The sequence below is a fragment of the Nomascus leucogenys genome, chromosome 15, assembly GCF_006542625.1.
Source record: "Nomascus leucogenys isolate Asia chromosome 15, Asia_NLE_v1, whole genome shotgun sequence".
NCBI classification, from domain to species: Eukaryota; Metazoa; Chordata; class Mammalia; order Primates; family Hylobatidae; genus Nomascus; species Nomascus leucogenys.
In genome coordinates this window covers 17824961-17851566 of record NC_044395.1, presented here as the reverse complement: position 1 = coordinate 17851566, position 26606 = coordinate 17824961, and the positions used below count along the sequence as shown (strand labels likewise).

General features: G+C 39.3%; 1 protein-coding gene across 8 annotated transcripts in view; it reads right to left on the bottom strand.

Annotated features, from left to right (window-relative positions):
* SIK3 (SIK family kinase 3) overlaps nt 1-26606 on the bottom strand; it is a 267686-nt gene that overhangs the window by 137529 nt on the left and 103551 nt on the right. The window contains exon 1 of one of the 8 annotated variants that reach the window (XM_030829426.1): nt 5502-5526. The exons of the other annotated variants lie outside the window; for them this stretch is intronic. The gene's annotated coding sequence lies outside the window, so the exon portion shown is untranslated. Of the gene's footprint in view, nt 1-5501; nt 5527-26606 lie in introns of those variants that run through there. 8 annotated transcript variants of the gene reach the window in all.

Sequence of the window (26606 nt, the reverse complement as noted above, 5' to 3'; positions counted from 1 at the left end):
TGCCCCCCAAGGACTAATAACACAGTCTGCATGAAGTAGCAGGAGCTGAGTGAACCAAGGAAACAGAAAACAGTTGAAAAACTATCCTAAATCCCTCATCTCTTGACATCTCCCAATTATTTGACAACGAAGACTAAGGAAAAACAGGAAGCAATATCCATTTTCAGACTGCATTTCATCCTCCTATTTCTGAAAGTCTCACTTGTAATGCATCCTCAGATGTCAGTAGTGTGCTCATTGTTTGTCAAGAGGTGCATCGTTGTGAAATCATGCATTTCTAGTCTAGATGTTTATGATACCAGACTATCTTCCCTGAGCAGCCTGAAGTAAGAAGCCAGGCTTCCTGTGCCCATCAGGAGCATGGCACCAACTACCTTCCGAGGCGTTTTCCTAAGGACAGGTGCACACTACAAGAGCTGACAGATAATGCCAGCTCTGGGATTCCTTCAAAATGGAATGTTTTGTGTGATGGCTTGTGCATTTATTCCAGTTTCAATGAGTTCTTTATATTTAGTAATCATCACATTTTCAAGTCAAACAAATGTTATTTCCATAATGAATGTTTGCATTTCATGTGATGAATAGTGTAATTTAAGTAACTTAAATCAATCCCTGGAAGTCTAATAGTAAACATTAATTAATTCTTAAATTTCTGGTTTTTTTGTTTTTGTTTTTTGCGATGGAGTCTCGCTCTGTCTCCCAGGCTGGAGTACAGTGGCGCCATCTCGGTTCACTGCAACCTCCACCTCCTGGGTTCAGGCAATTCTCCTGCCTCAGCCTCCCAAGTAGCTGAGACTACAGGCGCACATCACCACGCCTGGCTAATTTTTGTATTTTTAGTAGAGATGGGGTTTCACCATGCTGGCCAGGCTGGTCTCAAACTCCTAACCTTGTGATCCACACACCTTGGCCTCCCAAAGGGCTGGGATTACAGGCGTGAGCCACCGTGCCCAACCAAATTTCTGATATTTATTTTAAAGGTGGTAAGTGGACAACTGATAAACAACACTGCCATAGAAAAAACTGAGAATGGTTCCACTGAAATATAAAATTATTATATGGGTTACACATAGCCACAATAGATGTCAAAAGACAGCTACATGAAGTATATGCTTAATATAACAGAGTTAACATTTAACAAGATTGTGTTTTCCTGTAGCAGGATTACAGACATCCTAAATACTGATCTTCTCTGATGGTCCTAAATTTGCATTAGAGTACAAGTGTAGAATTTCAAAAAGATGCTAAGGTAGAACCAAGGATTTTATGTAAAGGAAATTGTCGTCTAACTGTGTATCAGTTCATTAAAGTATTGAGTATGGTTAATAACATTGAGGGTTTTTTAAAATCATTAAAAGCATCCACAATTTAAGTAAAACCAAACTATTATACTATTAGCCCCTCTTTTATGTCTGATGACAATACTACTTTTAAGCCAATTAACATGACCCCTAATTCACTGCCAATGAGACCCAAAAGAATCTCCAGATATCAGAAATAGTTTCATTTAAGATAGATGGCCGGGGCGGTGGCTCATGCCTGTAATCCCAGCACTTTGGGAGGCCGAAGCGGGTGGATCACAAGGTCAGGAGATTGAGACCATCCTGGCTAACATGGTGAAACCTCGTCTCTACTAAAAATACAAAAAATTAGCTGGGCGTGGTGGCAGGTGCCTGTAGTCCCAGCTACTCGGGAGGATGAGGCAAGAGAATGGCGTGAACCCAGGAGGCGGAGCTTGCAGTGAGCCGAGATGGCACCACTGCACTCCAGCCTGGGAGACAGAGCAAGACTCCGTCTCAAAAAAAAAAAAGACATATTTGGATAAATATTGTTCTAGGAAAATAAGAGACCATAAGTAACACATCCCCACCAAAAAATCATAAGGAATGAGATTTATGAGATGAGAAAATGAAAATGTAGAGAGCTAGAAGGAAGTAAAATGTTAACTGATAATAATGTCATATTAAACTAATAATCCCTCCATATTTAAAAGTCTTTGTGCAATTTTCCTGAGGTCTCTGGGTCACAGGTTTCTTGATAGATCAAGTTGGCATTTTTTGAAACTAAGTAAAAAAAAAAAAATCCCTTCAATGAATCAAATGTACTTTTCTGGGTAGAAAACAGCACAGAATAAGGAGCTCAGTGTGTAGGAAGGATATAAAAATGATCATACACAGCAGTAGAAACTTTTTCCCTCTGAACAAAATTACACACAAACCCTAATACATAAGACAGAAAAAAGAGTATCCATCCTGGTTATAGACAAAACTTTTTAGAAGCCTAGGGCTCTGCAGAACAGTTTGGAAATCACTGTGACAGCAAAAAGAGGAATGGAGTGGGTGCTGAGATTGAGACTTCAATTTCCAGCTGTATCTCTAAGATATGTTTGTGACCTTGGGAAAATCACTTTACCCCTCTAATCCTCAATGTTTTCATCTATTACATGACTTGAAAGCAGAGGTATCAGCTGGGCACAGTGGCTCACACCTGCAATCCCAGCACCTTGGGAGGCCAAGGTGAGATGATTGCTTACGCCCAGGAGCTTCAGACCAGCCTAGGCAACATAGTGGAATCCTGTCTCTACAAAAAAAATTTCAAATTGGTTGGGCATGTTGGCATGTGCCTGTGGTCCCAGCATTTTGGGAGGCTGGGGCAGAAGAATTGCTTGAGCTCCAGAGGTCAAGGCTGCAGTGAGTTGTGATCAAGCCACTACACTCCTAGCCTGGGTGACAGAGTGAGACCCTGACTATAAAAAAGAAAGAAAGAGAGTTATCAAGATAAGGTTCTCGCTGTGCCAATTCCTAATTCGAACTCTGGGAGACTTGGGTTTTGACTTTTTTAAGTTTTTAAATTGACATTTAAGTCCTAAGGGTTCATTCACATAAATCAGAATCACTACTAGTCATATAACTCTCAATCTTGGATAGTTAATCAAGCCATTTAGTTTTGGTTATTATTTCTTTTCTTTTCTCTTATCTGTTTATTATTTACTTATTTTGGTAAAGATGAGGTCTCACTATAGTCCAGGCTGCTCTCAAACTCCTGGGCTCAGGCAATCCTCCTGCCGCAGCCTCCCAAAGTGCCAGGATAACAGGCACAAGCCACCACTCCTGGCTGTATTTGTTATTTCTTTTAGAGACAGGGTCTTGCTCCGTTGACCACGCTGGAGTGCAATGATGTGATAATAGCTTGCTGTAGCCTCAACCTCCTGGTCTCAAGCGATCCTCCATCTCAGCCTCCTGAGTAGTTAGGACTACAGGCGCGTACGACCATGCCCAGCTAAATTAATTTTTTTTAAGAGAAGGGGTCTTGCTCCTTTGCCCAAGCTGATCTAGAACTCCTGGCCTCAAGCAATCCTCCCACCTCAGGCTCCCAAAGCACTGGGGTTACAGGCATGAGTCACCACACCCAGCCCTAAGTCATCTAGTTTTACAGTGCTATATAATGTAGGACCATATGATAATAAGCAGAAAAATGCATTTACCACATTTGAGATAACCTTGGTGACTAAGTGTTTCTTTCCTCAATTAAATACATTAAACTAAAACATAACACCACTGTTTGCCCAGAAAAGCCTTGGCATTTGCTAATATTTTCACTATTGGTAAAGTCGATGTTTCCCACTGTTAAAACTAAGAACACTAAATAATAATATTGACATTAATTTCCAACCCACTTACAGAACAAACAATGGCAGACTAAATTAAATGGAATGTGAAGCGGGCAACAAGTAGGTCAAATTAATTAAACTGTAAATTACAACCACACCAGAAAGACATGAACACAGAAACCAAGAATCCGAGTCTATGAAATGTAGCATAATCCAATGTCAGCCAAATTTGACGATGTTTCCATTACCAAATTTCTCACTTAGAAATGAGAAGGTCAAAGAATCAATTTTAGTTTGTTTTATATTTTTTGTTTTAGACTAGTTAATTCCAATATATTAAACATAAGCATAGTAAGAATAGGTAAAATATACTGAGCACCTAATATGTGCCAAGGCACTAAATTTTTTTGTTACTTTTTGTAAAGAAAATTTTCAAATATTAACAAAAGTAGACAATAAAATAAAGCATCAATCAGCTCCAAGAATTATTACTTTATAGTCAATTGTTTTATCTATACCTCTAACAACTTTCTCCAAAATCCCAATCACCATATCATTTCATCTGTAACTACTTCAATATACCTCAAACAGGAGTCCTTCTCTTTTTTTAAACATAACGATGACACCTTTACCGCACTTGAAAAAAATGAGGAATAATGGCCAGGCTTGGTGGCTCACGCCTGTAATCCCAGCACTTCGGGAGGTCGAGGCGGGTGGATCACAAGGTCAGTAGTTCAAGACCAGCTTGGCCAAGATGGTGAAACCCCATCTCTACTAAAAATACGAAAAATTAGCCGGGCGTGGTGTCACGCGCCTGTAATCCCAGCTATTCCAGAGGCTGAGGCAGAGAACTGCTTAAACCTGGAGGGGCGGAGGCTGCAGTGAGCTGAGATCGCCTCACTGCACTCCAGCCTGGGCAACAGAGCAAGACTCTGACTCAAAAAAAAAAAAAAGAATAATTACAGGCATTAACTCTTAACCCATACAACAACACCCTATGGAGTAGGTACTATTATTCTCATTTTACAGATGTTTCTGAGACACATACCAATGAAGTTATGTGCCCTGGATATACAGCACTGAATGGCAGAGGCAGGATTTGAAGCCAGACAGTCGAGCTCAAGAACCTGAGCCCTTCACTACATTATGTTTTGCTCCTTCTCAAAAGTAGATTTTATGGTAGCCAGTTGTTAAATATAAACAGAGATAATTGACTAATAAAAGAATGGATGACCGACAGCATCAGACTTTAGCAAAATTTTGAAACAAGGAAAACATATCACAGTATTTCACTTATCCTCCAACTTCTTTCTTCATCCCCAGCTGGTATGCTGCATTGAACATCTCTACCTATCTTCATTTAACCTTGTACCCATTATTTTTAAAAGTAAAGTTTATTCTTTTTACTACAACCAGCTCTATTGGGTTAAAATAACATTTGGGATGTACTCTGCAACTAATTTTCATCAAGACAGACTTACTGGATGCAGTCCTACTCAAAATTAAATATTCTCTTCAGAAGTCATATTATGAAATATATACACCTACTATGTACCCACAAAAAAATTAAAAATAAAAATAAAAGAAGTCATATTCTGTGTGACAAACAGACCCCACGATGACTGGCCCCCAATGGTTGTCTCACACACACACACATACACATAATGACAGACCTATTCATGCCTTTATGTAATATGCTCCCTTTCTTCCAAGTGGAGCTAGAGAGCTTAATGAAGTAAATGGCCATGTTACAGAAGCCCTCAGGAAAAGGAACTGTGGGTGGCATCAAAGAACTGTGGGCAGTCTCTCTAGGATCAGTCTCTCTAGGAGCTCCAGCCAACAGCCAGCAAAAAGCTGGGATCCTCACTCATAAAGCAATTCTACCAATTACCTGAACGATCTCGTAAGTAACTTCTTTCCCAGTTAAGCCTCCAGGTGACAATGAAGTCCATTTAATACTGTACAGCCTTCTGAGACCCTGAGCAGAGGGCTCAGCTAAGCCATGCCAGGACTCAAGACCCATGGAAACTGTAAGACAGTAAATGTGTGCTGCTTTAAGCTGCTAAATTTGTGGCAGGTTGCTACATAGTAACAGAAAACTAACAGCTCATGGTTCTTTATAAGGTAGACAACTATCATCTCCAAGAAATTCTAGGCCAAGGAAATCTCTTCCGTAATTTATAGTACAGAACTGTAGCAGTTTCAAGCAAGAGTTCAAGTATGTGAACAAAACTAAAGCTCTTTCTTGAGAAAAGCTTTGCTTTAGCCTTACTTGTAGAGATTCCAGCAAACTCTGTGTAAACATAGGTAAGCTCTCCACTGGAAAAGTAAATATGTCAGGCTCCTTAGTTTACCAAACAAAGTTACTTTTTTCAATTGCACAAAATGCTATCAAAAGCACGTGCATCTAATGACTTCCCTCCAGCTAGTATATTATGAAAGGTGGGGAAAGAAATAACTTTACGGTGGAAAAACTTGACAAACACTACCTGAACCAGGTGATCAAGGTTAGCATCAACAGTAATAAGTCATGTTGATAGTATGTGCCCTTGGTATGATGTGATGAAAATGGCACTTTACCTTGGTTATCTTACCACTTAAAACCTATAACCCCAATCTAATCATGACAAAGACATCAGACAAATTCCAACTGAGGGGCATTCTACAATACCTGACCAGTACTACTCAAAACCGTCAAGGTCATCAAAAACAAGAAAAGACTGAGAAACTGTCACAGCTAAGAGAAACCTAAGGAGACATGGTGACTAAATGGCATGTGGTATCCTGGACAAGATCCTGACACAGAAAAAGGACATTCTGGTAAAAACTAAGGGAATTTGAGTAAAGTATGAACTTTAATAAGGATGTACTAATATTGGTCCATTAATTATGACAAATGCATCATATTACTGTAAGATAGTAAGAATAGAGGAAACTGACCGTGAGGTATTTGGGACCTCTGTACTATATCTGCAATTTTTCTATACATCTAAAGCTATTCTAAAATAGTTAATTTCAAACATCATAATGGAATGCTCTGCTCTTCTAGCACTACATTCAAATTCAGTCTTAAATTGTTTTGTTAGGAAACTTCTATTTAATGTTGGAGATACCAGATTAAACAACAGCTTTCTGCTTTCTGTCAGTTCAAGTAACCAGAACGCTTAACAGACCACTTTCTTCACTAGACTCACTAGACCTATATCCAGAGTCAAAATGGTTTCCATATAAAGAACACTTTGGAACCCTTTTTTTTCCCCCTTTTGAAACTGGGTCTTTGTCACCCAGGCTGGAGTGCAGTGGCACGATCACAGTTCACTACAGCTTCAACCTCCTGGCCTCAAGTGATCCTCCCCAGTGACTGGGCCTACAGGCATGTGCCACCATAGGGGTTTCTGTTTGTTTGTTTGTTTGTTTGTTTTTGCAGAGACAGTGTCTTGTTATATTGCCCAGGCCGGACTCAAACTCCTGGCTTTAAGTGATCTACCTTGGACTCCCAAAGTGCTGGGATTACAGGTATAAGCCACCGTACCTGGCCTTGAAATCTTTTAAAAAATTCTATTATTGAAGAATTTTTCTTTTAGACATGGTTTTGTGAACCTGATATCAACTCACAGGGTATTAAGTTTTGACTTACAGTGTGGTGCTGGGAAATTGGTTTTCTCAATTGGATTTTTTCCTTTTATTTAATAATAATGTTAAGTTAAGGAATTCATGTTTTCTTGTTGGCCTGTACTGCCAGAAAGCAAAAGCTAAATGAACTGTGGTAGCTCTACTTAGCCTAAGTTTTCTGGTAAAATAGTATCCATCTCTCTTCTTCCCTACACTATTTGGCCCTAATTCTTTTAAATTTGTTTTAATCTATTGATCTTCCGTTAAAGATACCTGAAACTCTTTCTGAAAGTAGACTTTTAAAAAAATTCACAAATATTTAGCCAGAACGAGGACATGAAATTCATTAACAAGACAAATAATCACATTAGTATTTCTCCTCAGCAAGAATTTCCCTTTGTATTCTAGTTATTTAAAAAAAAAAAAAGCAGCTTTATTGAGATATTCACATACCATGCAATTCACCAATTTAAAGTGTAAAATTCAATGTGTTTTGTAAATTCACAGGAATAGTGCAACCATCACAATCTAACTGAACATTTTTGTTCCGACTAAAAGAAACCTCATACCTGTTTAGCTGTCACTCCTCATTCCCCCACTCCTATCCCTTCACCAGCCCTAGGCAACCACTAATCCACTTTCTTTCTATAAATTTGCCTATATTAAATATTTCATCTCAATGAGATCATACAAATGTGGTCCTTTTGTGACTTGTTTCTTTTACTTGGCATAATGTTTTCAAGGGGCATTCACCTTGGAGCATGTATCAGTACTTCCAATTACTTTTTATTGCCAAATAATATTCCATTGTATGGATATATTAATTTTAATTATCCATTCTTTAGTTGATGGACATTTCGGTTGTTTCTGCTTTTTGGCTATTATGAATAATGCTGCCATGAACATTCATAAAATTTTGATGTGAATGTGTTTTCACTTATATTGGGTTTATACCTAGCAGTGGAATTGCTGGGTTATATGGTAATTCCACTTTTAACATTTTTTGAAACCTTAAACATTTTCAAGAAATGACAAAGCTGCTGCATCATTAAATTCTCTCACCAGCAATGCCAGAAAGTTCTACTTCCACATATCCTAACCAACACTTGTTATTGTCCATCTTTTTTTATTACAGCCATCTTAGTGGATACGTGGTATCTCACTGTGGATTTTATTTGCATTTTCCTGATGACTAATGATGCTGAGAATCTTTCCATGTGTTTGTGGACTAACTGCATACATTTTGAGGGGCATTACACATTGGAATCTTTCCTCTATTTTTAAATTATTAGCCTTTTTACTATTGAGTTATAAAAGCTTTTATATATTCTAAATACAAGTTCCTTATCAGATGTACGATTTGCAAACATTTTCTTCCATTCTGTGGGTTGTCATCAATTTTCTGATGGTATTGTCTGCCGAACAAAAGTTTTTAATTTTGATGTAGTCCATTTATCTATTTTTCCCTTTGTCCCTTCTGCTTTTGGTAGTCTATTTAAGAAACCACTGCCTAACTCCAAATCAGAAAGATTTGCTCATATGTTTTCTTCTCTTCAAAAATGTGAGAGCTAAAACTATAAAACTCTATGAAAACTCTTAGAGAGTTTTGTGGTCCACTTGAAGTTAATTTTTGCATATGGTATAAAGCAAAGGTCCAACTTCATTCTTTTGAACATGGATATACACTTATTCCAGCACTGTTTGGTGAAAAGACTCTTCTTTCTCCAATGAATTATCTTTGCAGACTTAACAAAAGTCAAATGACTGTAAGTGTAAGGTTTTATTTCTGAATTCTTGAATCTATCCCATTTATCTGCTAGGACCACATTATCTTGTTTCTTCTAGTTCTTGATATTCCAGATATTGATAGTCATCTTCCTCTGCTAAGGTTGGTGTTTAGTAAAGTTGTGTGAGCACCCCTACAGGGCCTAGGACCCAGAACCCAGTTGTGGTGTTTTAGTAACTGTTAATGAATCAAATGAAAAGATTTCTGATTGTGGTTTAGGAGAATTTTTTTCTATTTTAAAAAATGTCAATAGACAAATATTAAAAATTGTTTTGACAATAAACTATCAAATTAGCAAAATAACAACAGGTAAATATAACTAAGATACAACTAAAATAAGTTACAGGGCAGTTACAATGATAATGGAATAATAGTTTGGACTAGTCATCCAGCTGATTTATTAATTAATGAGAATATATGTTTATATTCCAACTATTTCTTTTTAAAAAGGGCTGAGGTATTTACAAAAATCAAACATATAAAATAGGACAATTAAAAATAAAAAATAAATAGGTATTTCATCGTTATTTTCCCAAAGCCATAGAGCCTTGGGAAAAGACCAAATATTTCTGGATCAGCAGACATGCAAAGGCTTCATTAGAATCAAGTCCACTAGCCTACAAGCAGCACACACAAGGGAAAACTTCTTTCTTCTTCCTCCCTCCCTCCCTCCCTACCTCCCTCCCTTCCTTCCTTTTTATAGAGACAGAGTCTCGTTATGTTGCCCGGAATGGTTTTAAACTCCTGGGCTCAAGGCATCCTCCCTCCTCAGTCCCACAAAGTGCTGGGATTACAAGCATGAGCCATCATGCCCAGCCAGAAACTTCTTAGGTGAGTTGGGCTCTTCAAAGAAGAATAGATACAGGAAGTTCTGGCCCTCGCCTCCCAAAAATCTCTGCTTTTTAGTTGAAAAAGGACGAAGAAATCTAGGGTTTCTTTGTCCTCTGGTTCCTCCAAAGTAGGTCAGGTCTGTGTGTAATTATTGGGTTTCACATTCCTTCGGAAAAGGAAGAGATGTCAGTTCATGGAGGTATTTAACAAACAGCAGATTCAAGCTAGGGCTAGGGGCAAAAGAGTGCTTCTGCTCCTGAACAAAAAATAAAAACAAACAAACTAAGAAACAGTCTTTGGTTTTTAACAATAATAAGCTAATTTTGAGACAGGTAGAATAAAAGGCCTAATTTCTCATTCTAAGGCTACAACCACTGAACTTAAGCTTGTGGATGAATTCTCCTAGTTTCATCTTCTTCCTAGGCACGCTCTCTATTTAGCAAGGTTGACATAAAGAAATTCAGGGAAAAAAATGCAAAATATATTTACTGTAAAACTTTATGTGCAAGAGCATGTACCAAAAGATTAAGAATTACTATCTGCAGGCCAGGCATGGTGGCTCACGTCTGTAATCCCAGCACTTTGGGAGGCCGAGGCGGGTGGATCACGAGGTCAGGAGATCGAGACCGTCCTGGCTAACACGGTGAAACTCCATCTCTACTAAAATTACAAAAGCTTAGCTGGGCGTGGTGGCATGCACCTGTAGTCCCAGCTACTCGGGAGGCTGAGGCAGGAGAATTGCTTGAACCGGGGAGGCGGAGGTTGCGGTGAGCTGAAATCACACCACTGCACTCCGGCCTTGCTGACAGAGTGAGACTCCATCTCAAAAAAAAAAGAATTACTATCTGCATTACCAAAAGTCTTCTTCAGAAAAAAGAATTACCTCAGGGTTCCTTTCAACAACATACTTATAAAAAATTTTATTGTAAAATATGTCATATTCAAACCACAGTTCCTATGTACTCTTCCATTCCATAGCACCACCTCATCCCACTCCAAGAAAACCACCATCCTGAAGTTTGTTCATTTGCTTTTCTTTATAATCTTACCATATATGTATCCCCAAACAACAACATATTGTTTAGATTTGCCTGCATCTAAACTTTATGCAAATAGAATCATACTTTTTTTTTTTGAGGCAGGGTCTCACAATGATGTACAGGCTGGAGTGGAGTGATATGAGCATAACTCACTGTAGCTGCAAACTCCTGGGCTCAAGTGATCCTTCCACCTCAGCCTTCTGAGTAGCTAGAAATACGGGTACACAACACCATACCCAGATAATATTTTTTTTAATTTGTTGTAGGGAAACGGTCTTGCTATGTTGCCCAAGCTGGTCTTGAACTCCTGGGCTCAAGGGATCCTCCTGCCTCAGCCTCCCAAAGTGCTGAGATTACAGGCTTGTGCCACTGCACCCAGCCCATATTTATTATTTCTAACTGCCTTTTTTGATCTCCACTATTTTGGAATATTCCTCTACGAAGATGTATGTAGTGGCACTTAATTCATTTTATGCTCAGAGGTCACCCTTTTATAAATATACCAACTGTATTTACGCCTTACAGTTGCTAGACATTTGAGCTGTTTGGACTTTTAGCTACTATGAACAATAATTTAAATATTCTTACATATGTCTCTTAAGCCATGCGCACAAGAATTTCACTAGGGCACATACCTAGGCATCACTAGGTAAAGCCAAATTGTTTTCAAAAATGAAGGTACCTAACAGTAGGACTGCTCCTACTGCTCATATCATCTCTAACAACTGTAACTATATTTTTAATTTTTCCCTGTTTGGTGGGGGAAGGGGGATGAGCAGAAGATAGACAGTTCCTCGCCATTTTAATTTGCATTTTCTTGATTACTAAAAAGGTTGAGGATCTTTTATATGTTCATGAACCATTTGTTCCTACTCCTGTAAAATTAACTTTTTCATGACTTTCCTATTTCCATTTTTCCTAATTTTTTTTTTATTTGAGGAGTTCTTTTATATTCTGGCTAACAAATCTTTGTCAGTATATCTCTCAAGTTGTGGCTCACATTCTCACTCTATGATGTTTCTTTTTTAAAGTAAACTTTTAGTGGAACTATAACATATAAGCAAAAATGAGGCCAAATTATAAGTGTAACTCACATAAACAAAAGCAATTTGGGTCCTCAATAATTTTTAAGAGTAGGCTGGGTGCAGTGGCTCATGCCTATAATCCCAGCACTGTGGGAGGCCAAGGTGGGCAGATCACTTGAGGTCAGGAGTTCAAGACCAGACTGACAAACATGGCAAGACCTCATCTCTACTAAAAATACAAAAACTAGCCAGGCGTGGTAATGGACACCTGTAGTCCCAGTTACTTGGGAGGCTGAAGCAGGAGAGTCGTTTGAACCTGGGAGGTGGAGTTGCAGTGAGCCAAGATCATGCCACTGCACTCCAGCCTGGCCAACAGAGCAAGACTCCATCTCCAACAAACAAACAAACAAAAAGAAGAGAGCACATAAGGCATAAAGGATCCTAAGATTTAAAAAGTTTGGGATCGACTAGATCAGATAAATGTTATCGTCTCATTCTCTATGTCACTAAACCTCTCATATGTTCCATCTCTTCTTTCTCTGTACTAAATTCTAGAAATTTTCTTCAGATCTATTTTCCAGTTCATTAATTTACTCTACTCTGTATCCTCTTTCCATTGTATTTTTCACTACAAATGCTCCTCAATTTACAAGGGGCTTATGTCCTTATAAATCCATCCTATTTCGTAAGTTGAAATATTACTAAGTCAAAAATGCATTTAATACACCTAGCCTACCTAACATCATAGCCTGGTCCACCTTAAATATGCTCAGAACACTGATGTTAGCCTTACAACTGAGCAAAATCATCTTTCAGGGGTGTCCAAGGGAGGGAACACAGGCTTGGGTTCTTAGTTCCTGTTTCTGGTAGGTTCAGTAAAGCCCCTTCCTCAACCATCTTTTCCGCTTATCACTAGAGAGAGAAACTAAAACCATGGCTTCAGGCTGCTAAAAGCCTAAAACAAAACAAGGTGGGTTAGACAAGCTTGAATTCTAACACAAGGCCTATTTTACAATAAAGTGCTGAATATTTCATGAATACTGCACTGAAGTATAATTTCTACTGAATGAATATAACTTTCACACCATTGTAAAGTTGAAAAATCATAATCAGGTCAGGTGAGGTGGCTCATGCCTATAATACCAGCACTTTGGGAGGCCTAAGCGGGCAGATCACTTGAGCTCAGGAGCTTGAGACCAGCCTGGGCAACATGGTAAAACCCTGTCTCTACTAAAAATAAAAAAAACTTGCTGCGTATAGTGGTGCCTGCCTGTATTCCTAGCTATTCGGGAGACTGAGGTGGGAGGATCACTTGAGCCTAGGAGGTGGAGGCTGCAGTGAGCTGAGATCACGCCACTGCATTCCAGCTGGGCAACAGAGCAAGACCTTGTCTCGAAAAAAAAAAAAAAAAAGAAAGAAAAATTAAAATCAGACCATCATAAGTCTGGGGGCATCTGTATGTTTTTTATTTCTAGAAGTTCTACAGAGACTGAGTTCTTCTTCCATATTTTCCTCATCAGTTTTAAGAGTCTCCTCATCATATTTTTAACCTCCTCCTTTATTTTTTTAAACATCTGTAGGCTTTATAAGACTGATGGTTACCACCGATGTTTAGTTACCTGTCAATCGATACATATCAAACCACTCCAAAATTTAGTGGATCAAAATAACAATAATTAGTAATTTGGCTCACAAATTAGCAATCTGTTCAGGGCTTACAGAGGAGAGCTTGCCTTTGCTCCACATGGCATCACCCAGGGCAGCTTGATAGAGAACTGAAGGATCCACTTGCAGGATCGCTTACTTACAAGGATGGCAAGTCAGTACTGGCCGTCAGCTGGAAGCTTATAGCTGGTGCCACTGGCCTGAGACCTCAGTTCCTTTCCACATGGATCTCTCCATGGGCTTCTTCAGAGTATGCTGATGGGTTCCAAGAATGAGCATCCCAAGAGAATAAAGAAATGTGTGGTATTTTAATGACTTAGCCTCAGAAATGAAATAATATCACTTCTGTCATATTCTTTTGGTCAAAGCAGTCACAAAGGCCTGCCCAGCTTCAACAGAAAGAGATTCTACTTCTTGATAGCACAATAGTGAGGTTCTAGAAGAGCAGGAGTCAGGAAATACTGTTTCCATATCTGGAAAATAGAATCTGCCCCATCTGACTCAAAATAACCAACTCATAATTACTTATTTTCTTATGCAAACTCACATTTCTTGCAATTTCCTCTATTAAAAGTCTTTAAGGCCTAACTATAGAGTGTGTTTTTGCCAGGCGTGGTGGCTCATGCCTATAATCCCAGCACTTTCAGAGGCCGGGGCAGGAGGATTGTTTGAGCCTAGGAGTTCAACACTAGCCTGGGCAACACAGCAAGACCCTGTCTCTAAAATTAATTAATTAATTTAAAAGAGATATGAATTTGATTCTCCCAGACACTGGGGACCATAACCAAATGGGAATACTTTCAACTGAGTTTTCAGTTTAGAGATTTTCAGTCCTCACAGGTAGTATAAAATCTGACTGCAAATCTTTGAGTATGGGCATCTGCTTAGGCAATTACATGGGAGGCTTCTTTCCCCTCTCCAACCAGATCCAAGACAGTGAGAGGCAAGTCTCTGCATGCAGGACATCTTTTTTCTATTCATGCACTGAAGACTTGCACCCTCCAGGGTCCCAATTCCATCTGGGACAGTCTCCAGTAGGACCTTCCACTATGCTTAGGTACTACTTGTCTCTTGTCCCTCCACTTTGCTCTAATCCTACAAGAAACCCTCAGAACCACCACCACCTTCAGGGCTTCCTCTGCTTTATGAAATGATGCTTTTTTTTTTTTTTCAGACAGAGTCTCACTCTGTCACCTGGGCTGGAGTGCAGTGGGGCGATCTCGGTTCACTGCAACCTCCACCTCCTGGGATCAAGCAATCCTCCTGCCTCAGCCTCCTGAGTAGCTGAGATTACAGACGCCTAACACTACGCCCAGCTAATTTTTTGTATTTTTAGTGGAGACAGGGTTTCACCATGTTGGCCAGGCTGGTCTTGAACTCCTGACCTTGTGATTTGCCCACCTCAGCTTCCCAAAGTGCTGGGATTACAGGCGCGCGCCACTGTGCCCGGCCTCAATTATTTTTCTTACACTACTTCCAGAACGTTATATGTGCTCATACATTTTTACCTTTCCTAGCCTCATTTAAAAATGTTCCAGCTGGCTCACACCTGTAATCCCAGCACTTTGGGAGGCTGCGGCGGGCAGATCACAAGGTCAAGAGAGCAAGGCCAACATGGTGAAAACCATCTCTACTAAAAATACAAAAATTAGCTGAGCATGGTGGCACGCACCTGTAGTCCCAGCTACTCAGGAGGCTGAGGCAGGATAATCACTTGAACCCAGGAGGCGGAGGTGGCAGTGAGCTCAGATCACACCACTGCACTCCAGCCTGGGTGACAGTACGAGACTCTGTCTCAAAAAAAAAAACACAAATGTTCTGACCAGATAGGATTTCTCTGAATATCTAATCTACTATATTACTGAAAAAGGAATTACTCATCATTCATCTTATTTCATTTATTAAAAATTGAAATATAAAAAATTAGCCAGGCGTGGTGGTGGGCACCTGTAGTCCCAGCTACTTGGGAGGCTGAGGCAGAAGAATGGCATAAACCTGGGAGGCAGAGCTTGCAGTGAGCCAAGATCTAGCTACTGCACACCAGCCTGGGCGACAGAGCGAGACTCCGTCTCAAAAAAAAAAAAAAATTGATTGGCCAGGCATGGTGGCTCACACCTGTAATCCCAGCACTTTGGAAGGCTGAGGTGGGTGGATCACTTGAGGTCAGGAGTTCGAGACAAGCCTGGACAACATGTCAAAACCCATCTCTACTAAAAATACAAAAATTAGCCAGGCATGTTGGAGGGCGCCTGTAATCCCAGCTACTTGGGAGACTGAGGCAAGAGAATCGCTTGAACCCAGGAGGCAGAGGTTGCAGTGAGCCGAGACTGCGCCACTGCACTCCAGCCTGGGCGACACAGCAAGACTATCTCAAAAAAAAAAAAAATTGATCAATAATTTCAAGAATACATCTGTATTTTAATAAGGCAGCTATGTAAAATATCATATATCAGTTGAATGAAAATGCTTTGGAAAATGTTCTTAATATACTTCCTATAAAGCAAATCTGGGGGAATTTCAACTTATTAGAGATGCTAACTTCCGACCCGATACTTCGCATGTTTTAAACACTATTGGGAGCTGTGCCCCTGTATCTACTGTAAACACGGTCTAGAACTGAACAACTGAAGAAAAGAAAAGCAAAGGAAGGCCAGGCATAAGGGCTCACACCTGTAATCCCAGCACTTTGGGAGGCCAAGGTGGGAGAATTGCTTGACCAGCCTGGGCAACATGCAAAATCCCATCTAAAAATTAGCCGGGTGTGGTGGCATGTGCCTGTAGTCCCAGCTACTTGGGTGGCTGAGGCAGGAGGATCACTTGAGTCCAGGCGGCTGGGGCAGCAGTGAGTCATGATCATGCCACTGCACTCCAGCCTGGGTGACAGAGTAAGACTCTGTCTCAAAAAAAAAAAAAAAAAAAAAAAAAAAATTAAACCATGGTAGCATTCAAGGTTCAAAAGAAGCAGCAGCAGTTTGTGGGGGGAAAAGGGATCTGTAAACCACTGGGATAAGAACCTTTAAATGTTACATCTCCCCACCATGCTGAAAGTGATGGCTACAAATTACCATATTCCCAAAAAGATGACAATCAAACTCATATATCCCAGAAGAGAAATAGCTATTTTGGCTATTAGGAGGCACTGGCAGTAGGCTTAATAAGTCACTGAACAAACCATTTATTGTTGTTCATCTTGAGCAATATGACCTTTTAGTTCAGCCTACCAAACGTCACAGTGGTCCCTAAGGGGAAACGCTACATGGATGCAAATTCCTCAATGCAATTTACCCTGTAGGCAGCATGCGTTTCCAGATTCTTCATCCTACTTCACTTCACTCCCCTCTGGGTCATAATAGAACTTAGCAGATGTCAGAATTTGCTATGAATAAACTCTGGAGCCCAGATACGAAAGCTCAGCAAAGTATGCATTTGGTGCTGGCAAAAATGGTTGTTTTGTGTACTGATTTGGATTTGCTAACTTAGAATATCTACGGTTTCAAAAACGTGGCTAAGATTGATTGTTGAGTTTTTTTATAAGTTGGAAAAAAAAACAACACACACACACACACAGACACCCCAAGACAGGCCTACAAGTCTTCTGAGATCATCCTTCTCTCCATACCAACAAAATACCAAGGCCATTACGCAATTTGTGGTTTCTTCTCATAATTGAAGAAATTAATAGCTTTTGGATACAAAACTTAGATAGCTTTACCCTGAGATATTTTCCTAGTCTTGGATCTCTGTGTATAGAGTCCAGAAGCACCAGTTACTGCACTCCCAAATAGGGACCTACAAAAGGTTCTTTCAGTCACTGGCAAACTTTCTTCATAGCAAAACTTCAAAAATGTCTTTTGGAAAAGTTTTCTATGTGTGAAAAGAGTCTGCAGCAAATCCCTGTTATATAATGGTTTATATTACCAAGCTAGTGGTATTCATCTATTTTGTGTTTTATCTCACGTTTTTTGGTAGTTGTTTTCCTAATGTTAAAATCAAAGTGTTAGGCAACACAGCAAGATAGACAATAGGGCATGGAGAATTCATTTAGCCTAATGAGATGTTACCAAGTTTAAAGAGTCAAACCTAGAAGAGGGAACCGTGCAGCTCCAATTATAAGTGATCTGACATACACAGATTTGGGAGGCAAAGTTACATTCTCTATGATGCTGGCTGTGGGTTTGTCAAAAATACAAAAAGAGTTACATTCTCCAGTTTTAGGCAATGCAAGTCTAATCCACGGCACAGTTATGAGGTTTCCCATCTGAATAACAAGAATATTTATATAAGTTCATTACAGCCTAGAAATTAGTTAATCTTACTAGCTGAGTTTGCGCTTGTAAATTAGCATTATGCTTACTTATCCATCTAGACATCAAAATGCTAGTCAGTGTAGAGGTACAATATAATTCAATCTGTTTTGGTCTGCTTTATGTCAAACTGTTTTGGCCTCCATTTGTATCTTTGGAAATAACCTTCATGTATGTCAAATAAGAAAACTTAAGCTTGCATGTATGATACTAAGAAAACTGGGTTTTTCTTTTTCTAAATTTCAATTTATTTAGGGCAATAATGAACATGAATCAAGAGAAGCCATTGTTTCAGGAAAATAAACACTTTGTAATATAGTCTTCTAGTACAGATTAGAAGTACAACTAATAACTGTTCAATAAATAGAATAATTACAAACAAAAAGGTCCTCATTTTTCCCTACATAGAAACTGAAGAATTTACTGACATGAACTGCAATCCAGTTATTTCAGATGGCGGGCTATCGGAAGAAAATCAATTTATAATTTCAGATACCTCTATTAAGGTCACAAAACCAGATCTGGGCTTCTACTGGGCTGTGGTAACTCACTTTACTTAGTAAAATGACCCATCAAGGGCATCAATCATTCTGGTGGCAAAAAAATGTCAACATAATTGTGATATTTTAGACATATAGCTTTTTCTTCAGCCCACTCTTCCTCCTTTCTCTGAAGAACAATTTCTAAAAATTATACTCTAAACTTCTGGCTTGCAGTGTCACGCAGACACTCCCAATGCCATTAACAGTGCAGAAAAAGGAAAGAACACCTGGGCTTGGGGCAGCAGAGTGACACTGGCATCCTAACTCTGCAACTTAGTCTCTTACCTGTAATAACAACTACTTTAATAAGGTTGCTATAAAGATTACAACATAAAATGTAGTAGCTGGCATAGAACAGATAACTAGTCATTATCAGCTGTTCTTGTTGTTATTATTACCACTAATACTATTATTATTATTCTACTTTCCCTGATGAGTCTCTATCCCATTTCCTGGTAATTGCAAACATCTGTCACTTTATTTAAACCTCCTAACCAACCTGAGCCCCCAAACTTTCAACAGATGACTTAGCTTTGAGCTTAACAGAGAAAACAGACAAGAACTTCCTTTATGTGTCTATACATTGCCATGCACCCAATCTTTCCTTTACTCTTTCTTCCCAGAAGCAGGTCTTTCCTCTATCTTCAGGCATGTAATAAGTACCACGTAACTGTTAGTCACTAGCTATTGTCATCATCCTCAAACACAAGGAATAGCAATTTCCAAACTCTGCATTACAGAAGATTGACTGATACTCTAATTTCGGGGTTGGCAACTACCAACACTCAAAGATCATGAAGAGTGGCTACCAGTTTTACTGGATTATTCTCCTCTTCATGTTCAATGTCCATTTAGCTGTCATAAAGAAGGTCAAGTTCTCAAGACAAAAATGAAAAAACTAAACAAATACTGGCTCAAACTCATAGAAACAGAAAGTAGAATGGTGGTGCCAGAAGCTGGAGGGAAGGGGAAATGAGGAGTTGTTACTTAATGGGTACGGTTTCAGTTTTGCAAGATGAAAAGAGTCCTGGAGATTGATTGCACAACTATATAAATGTACTTAACACTAGTGAACCGTACACTTAAAAATGGTTACAATGCTAAGTTTTATATTATGTGCATTTTACCACAAAACAAACAAACAAATTGGTACTAGCTCAGTGACACTCCAATATGACTCCTCACCAACCTTTGCCCTAACTTCGTTTTCTTGAACTCTATTCAAATTAGGGTTAAAACTTGCCATTTCAATTTGTTCAAACAAATTCCTGGCCAGCATCTAAGAGAAATGTGTGTATCGTATGTCTTCATAAAAGACTTAAAAAAAAAAAGAGAGAGCCTGTTTCTAAGGTATATTTTGGGGGTTAGGACTGAATAGATATTCTGAGAGATAATGAGTACATCTACCTCCTTCAACCCAGCAGAAATAAATATAAAAAATAACTCTTCAAGAGTACTACTCAAACTGCCAGTATTCTGACATCTGTAAACAAGATCCTTGGGGCAGAGGTATGGAAAAGAATAAACAGGTACTAGGAGAATGTGCTCTTAACACAACCTGCTTTCATGGAACTCACCACATGAAATCCATGCGGTAGGAAAAAATTTACTTGAGATGCAAATATTTATAAAAACTATGCTTTAGATAAAGACCATCTATTTTTAGGAGAGAAAATATGCAATAAAACTAGCACAGCAACAAACTAAAACGCAGGGGGAGGAGGTAGTAGTAAACCACATCCACCAGAATAAGAAACTATACTTTTGACTGTATTTTTAAACTGAAGTATTCACTCTTTACCTCAAACTGTTGAAGAATCATTATGCAGAGAACACGGTAAGTTGAAACACATGCAAATACATGTGAACAAATCTGTTTGGTTGTATTCACAGAACTTATGTGTGGTTTGGATGGTACAATTAGCACTAACTTCATGAGGTATGTAAAGGACGTTACCTCAACACAGAACCACGTACTGTGAGAAGTAGAAAGATCTTTGGAAATTTCTTATTCTAACCTAACCTCTTTGTTTCACAGATGATGAAACTAAAGCAAAGAGGGAGCGAGCAAAGCCTAAGTACAAAATAAACAGATCCTGGTGCAGAAAAATGCAGTAACGCCTGTAATCTCAGCACTTTGGGAGGCCGAGGCGGGTGGATCACGAGGAGATTGAGACCATCCTGGCTAACACCGTGAAACCCCATCTCTACTAACACTACAAAAAATTAGCCGAGCGCAGTGGTAGGCGCCTGTAGTCCCAGCTACTCAGGAGGCTGAGGCAGGAGAATGGCGTGAACCCGGAAGGTGGAGCTTGCAGAGATCGTGCCACTGCACTCCAGCCTGGGCAATAGAGCGAGACTCTGACTCAAAAAAAAAAGAAAAAAAGAAAAATGCAGTAACTTTCTAATGATAATTTTTAAAAGAACACATTCAGAATAGCCACGAAGTATCAGAAGAAACATAAGAGAAAAAACATTGGCCCAGCCAGTGGTGCTCACACCTATAATCCCAGCACTTTGGGATGCCAAGGCAAGTTAACTGCTTGAGCTCAGGAGTTTGAGACCAGCCTAGGCAACATAGCAAGACCCCATCTCTACAATAATAACAATAATTTAAAAATTTAAAAATTAGCCAAGCATATTAATGTGCACCTGTGGTCCCAGCTACTTGGGAGGCTGAGGCGGAAGGATTGCTTGAGTCTTTGGGGTTGAGGCTTCAGCGAGCCATGATCATGCCACTGCACTCCAGCCTAGGTAACAAAGCAAGACTCTTTCTCAATAAATAAATAAATAATATATATTACATATATATGTATAAATATAAATGTGTGAGAGTTTTATGGAGAGGAGTACAAAACTTCACTGAAAAATCTAAAAGAAGACAACATATGCCGTGTACATCAATGAACCTAAATACTGGAAGAAAAAACAAAACAAAACAAAAACCTCAAGTCTCCCTTTCTGCCCCTACATAATCCACACTCTAGTCTGTCTCCCAAATAATACTACAATAAGTAAAGGAGTATTCTCCCGTATTTGGTGGTAATAATGGCAAGAGAACACAGATGGAAAAAAACATGAGGATAAACCAGGAAAACATGTCTTACCCAAGCAGTTTAAACTTTAAATGCAGGTTTCTAGTCCATGATGCCCAGCCAGCAGCACCTTTCCTTCCACTTTTTTTTTTTCCCCGCATGTTCAAATGTCTCTCAGATGATATGTGTTTCCAGGCAGTTCTCTATTCACTTTTTAAATCAGTAAGGCCTTTTAAAATGCAAAGTCAACTTTGGAAACAATGTGGGCCAGCCAGAAACTAATTTAACATTGTAACTTTATAGCTCACCATACACTTATTTAAGGTCTGCACAACCTTGCAATTTAGTACTCTGCCACTCTGCCTCTTGAAAATAAGCAAAATGTTGCTGGCTCAACACAATAGAAACTATCCTTCTAAATCCCAAGAGCAAATAAGTAGAACCAGGTCAGTCCTCTGAGACTTCCAGTACCAAAAAGATACAGTATCAGTAAAATCCTAATAAAAATTATAAATTGAAACTAAAGGCAACCCAAGTTTTTCTATTAGTATACTAGAAGTAAAGAAGGGATTGGAAAAATTAAAATGAAAAATTAGACTTGACTGTGAGTTCCTATTACTGTGAGTAGTTACTGTGAATACCCTGACTGTGAGTTCCTATGACTTCCCACTACTGTGGACTTCCAAATTTAAAATATCATGCAGATTTTGACACATGAAGTAAGATATGGTTGGGCAATGAACAAGGGTAAATTTTTAACTTAAGCAGATAGTTTCTGAACGTTTAACTTGAAAAGGTAACTAAAAACACACATAGGATTTTAGGTTCAAACACTACTACAAACTGAGAAGTAAAAGCAATTGAAATTTCAAGTCTAATAGGATAATTTCTGTGTCTCAATCTTTTATTATATAGGATCCAAGGCAGCTGAAATTTAAATTTCAGTCTGAAAACAGAGGCAAAAGACCTTTTCTTCTCACTCAGAAAAAAATAAGCTGGGAACAGTAGAGCTTCTGTGAGAAGGCAGCAGGCCATTCTGTATTTTAGCAGGGTCGTCACATAAAGAAAAGGCTATGACTGAAGGCATGAACTATGCAACTTCTTGGCAGCAATACATGTACTTACCAATACCAATCACTGTTGTGATCCCGCCTAGCCAACTACCAGCAAGTCTGCACTAAGTCTACAATTCAAAGGTGAGAACTTTCCTGAATAAAACCACTGTGGAGGCCAAGAGTGTCTAGACCTAAGGAGGAGTAGACCTGCCAACATCAGAGCACTCCCCAGTTCAAAGAATGGACTTCTTTTTCCCTTTGAGAGATAGAGAGAACGCAGTGAATGGGGCCAAAGGTCAGGAGGCTTACCAAAACTGGGTATAACCTATACACATTAACAAGTAAAGCAACAAATCCAAACTCAGAATACGTAGTCTAATACCTTAGCACGACAGTGCAAATTACTTTATTGGCAGCATATTGAAAGTAAATTTTTTAAAAAAAGAAAACATTAATAGGCCTCTACTCACTCGATCACTCTTCCCAGACACAGGTATCTCCAACCAGAGAGCAATAACTTCCACATTCGTAACTCCAGGCTTCATATTTCCAACAGTCATCCCCACAATATTACCTTTGTGTCCTTGGGTACCTTAAACTCAACCCACCTACAACTAAACTGATTATATTTTCTTCTCCTGCCAAACCTCCTCTTCCACACTGAATTCCCTCGTCACCTAAAAGCACTGTTTGGACAAACCAATAACTTCCTAATTAATCTACTTAACAAGGTCTCCTCCCCTTCACCTCCCAAAATCATTAATCCTTCGCATTCCATTAATTTTCTTCTACAATGAAGGCTGTTACCGCAAAATAATCACTACTATTTTTCAGCTACATTTACAGTGTGTCAAGAGCTGTGCTTTACATATTATCCCGTTCAATCAAATCCTCACAACAGTTCTTTCAGGTAGGCATTATTATGCTTGTTTTACAAATGAATTAAACCAAAGTTTAAGGCTTATCCAAGGTCAGAGAGAGAGCTGGTTAGTGGGAGACTAAGGATTTAATATCAGGCACTAACTTTTAACCAATATAAAAGTAACCTGCCTTGGCTGGTCATGGTGGCTCATGCCTGTAACCCCAGCATTTTGGGAGGCCGAGGTGGGCAGATCCGAGGTGGCCAGGAGTTCGAGAGCAGCCTGGCCAACATGGCAAAACCCCGTCTCTATCAAAAATACAAAAATTAGCCAGGCATGGTGGCACACGCCCATAATCTTAGCTACAAGGGAGGCTGAGGCATGAGAATCACTTGAACCCGGGAGGCAAAGGTTGCAGTGAGTCGAGATCATGCCACTGCGCTCCAGTATGGGCAATAGAGCAAGGTCCTGTCTCAAAACAAACAAAAACCCCTGCCTCATCAGAGAATGCTTTCTAAAAATTGAGGGAAGGGGGGGAAACAGGTATAATCTGAATACTCTAATAACTAAGTTACAAATTCATTATTTAACATATAGTTTCAGTCAAGAAGTACGCATAATTCTATACTATTAGAGATACTCTCAAAATACAAATCTGATCTAAAAGGTCTAACCAAACAAATTTTGGTGGTTGCCTATTATTTAAATGATAAAGTAAGTGAAACTATTTCACAATCAGCCTTCAACCTATCTTTCAACTAGATTTTCCAATATTCCCAGCCACTGTCCCCTCCTATCCCCATACTTTTTGGTACTAACCACTACACACAGCTAGTAATGCCCATCCAATCTCCTATCACCAGGTCTATGGCAAATTTTTTCAATGCAGCCTTCTCTGACATCTTCAGGCAAAATTAACTCCTCCTTCCTCTCGCTTTTATGGCAGGTTTTTCATTTCTAACTCACAGCCTACATATCTATATACATATACACCCATACATGTATATCACTAAATTTATTATAGACACCAAAAAGGGGGTAAATCTTGTCTTTCTACATATTTAGACATACATACAAAAAACTCATGGCCGGGCGTGGTGGCTCACACCTGGAATCTCAGCACTTTTGGAGGCCAAAGCGGGCGGATCACTTGAGGTCAGGAGTTCGAGACCGGCTTGGCCAACATGGTGAAACCTCATCTTTACTAAAAATACAAAAAATTAGCCAGGCGTGGTGGTGGGCGCCTATAATCCCAGCTACTCAGGAGGCTGAGGCAAGAGAATTGCTTGAACCCGGGAGGCGGAGGCTGCAGTGAGCTAAGATCCTACCAATGCACTCCAGCCTGGGCAACAGAGCAAGACCAAAAAAAAAAAAAACCACCTCATATATTTGTGTTCATTCACAGGGAAAGGCATTTATATAGCAATTCTTACTATTTCTGATTCTATTGTTTCCTTTCTTATCTACTCCTTACCTATATCCCATACACTCTACAGCATTAAAAAAACAAAATTACATTGAGGCCAAAGTAAAATACTTCCAAATGTAAAAGTAAATGATATGGCAATTAGCACTACGGTTAGGATGGACCATGCAGCACCCAATACATATTAACTGTACAATCTGTCTCATTTGTATATAGAGAAGCAGGGCTTTTCACTGTGCTTTACATAGCAGAAATGGTTGTCTTTGCCTAGGATGCTAAAGATCAAGGAATTGGGATTCAAAAAGTTATCACTAGGTCAGGAGCAGTAGCTCATGACTATAATAATCCCAGCATTTCGGGAGCCAAGGCAGGAGGACTCTTGAGCCCAAAAGTTCAAGACGAGCCTAGGCAACATGGAGAGACCTCATCTCTACAAAAAAATTTAAAAATTAGCCAGACGTAGTGCCATGCACCTGTAGTCCCAGCTATTCGGGAGGCTGAGATGGGAGGGTCACTTGAGTCCAGGAGATAGAGGCTGCAGTGAGCCGTCATCATGCCACTGCTCTCCAGCCTGGGTGACAGAGTGAGATTCTGTCTCAAAAAAAGTATCTCTAAAGGACCAAATGTGAACAACTAGACAGATTTTTATTTTATTTTTACTTTTATTTTAATAAACAGAGTCTCACTATGTTGCCCAGATGGGTCTCAAACTCCTGGCCTGAGGTGATCCTCCCATGTCAGCCTCCCAAAGTGGTGGGATTATTGGCATGAGCCACTGCACTCACCCAAAAGCTAGTACACCTAATGCTAAATGACGAGTTAATGGGTGCAGCATACCAACATGTCACATGTATACATATGTAACAAACCTGCACATTGTGCACATGTACCCTAAAACTTAAAGTATAATAAAAAAAAATCCCTCCCCACAGTAACAGAAATGCTTTTAACAGACACAATTGATTTTTTAAAAAAACAAATCACAGCATAACCATCTAGAAACGCAACTATGCACACCATTTTCAGACTGTTTTTTTTCCTATACAACACCTTACATTCCTAAAATAGCTTAATTATGGAATTCCTGGTTTAAATGGACAATTTCTTTATTATTGTTTAACTTTAAAAAAGAAAACCAACACTAGAAACAACAGAATAAATTTAGCCTTACATGGATGAAACCCTGTTATAACTGACCTAAAAATACACATTACTTAGCTTCTAAAAATGATTTTTTTTTCTTCCCATCCTTCTAATATATTCTAAAAAGTATAGAGGAGCAGATATTTAGGAAAACATGTATATTCCTTTAGTGCAATCCTAAAGCAGCAATGAAAAAACAACTTGAGAAACGGGAGGGGTAGTGGAGAGGAAGAGGGGCTGAACAGATGTCAGCAGGGCGCAAGGGGAGGCTGGGTTGCCTAGGAAACCAAACAGTAAAGAATGAGAGGAAAAATCATTAGCTGAAAAACCTCCGAAATGCTTTTACAAGAGCTCAATCCTTCATCCCAAAAGATGTACAGCAAAGAGACCAATTGTCACAAATGACAAAGGGAACCTAGAGCGTGACAGCCAAGCAAGTGCCTTTTCCGAACTGTGTGGCACACAGACATCAGGAGGAGCAACCATGAGTGAGTTACACATCCATGACGAAACAGACATGTGTTTGTGTGCATGTATTCTTTCAGAGAGCTTTTGTTGGCTTAGCATTTAAACAGGTATAAACAGTATATTTAAACAAGTTTAAATATAAAAAACCATTCCTATTTATGATACAACTAGGGTAAAGAAAATCAAACTTCAACAAATTTATGA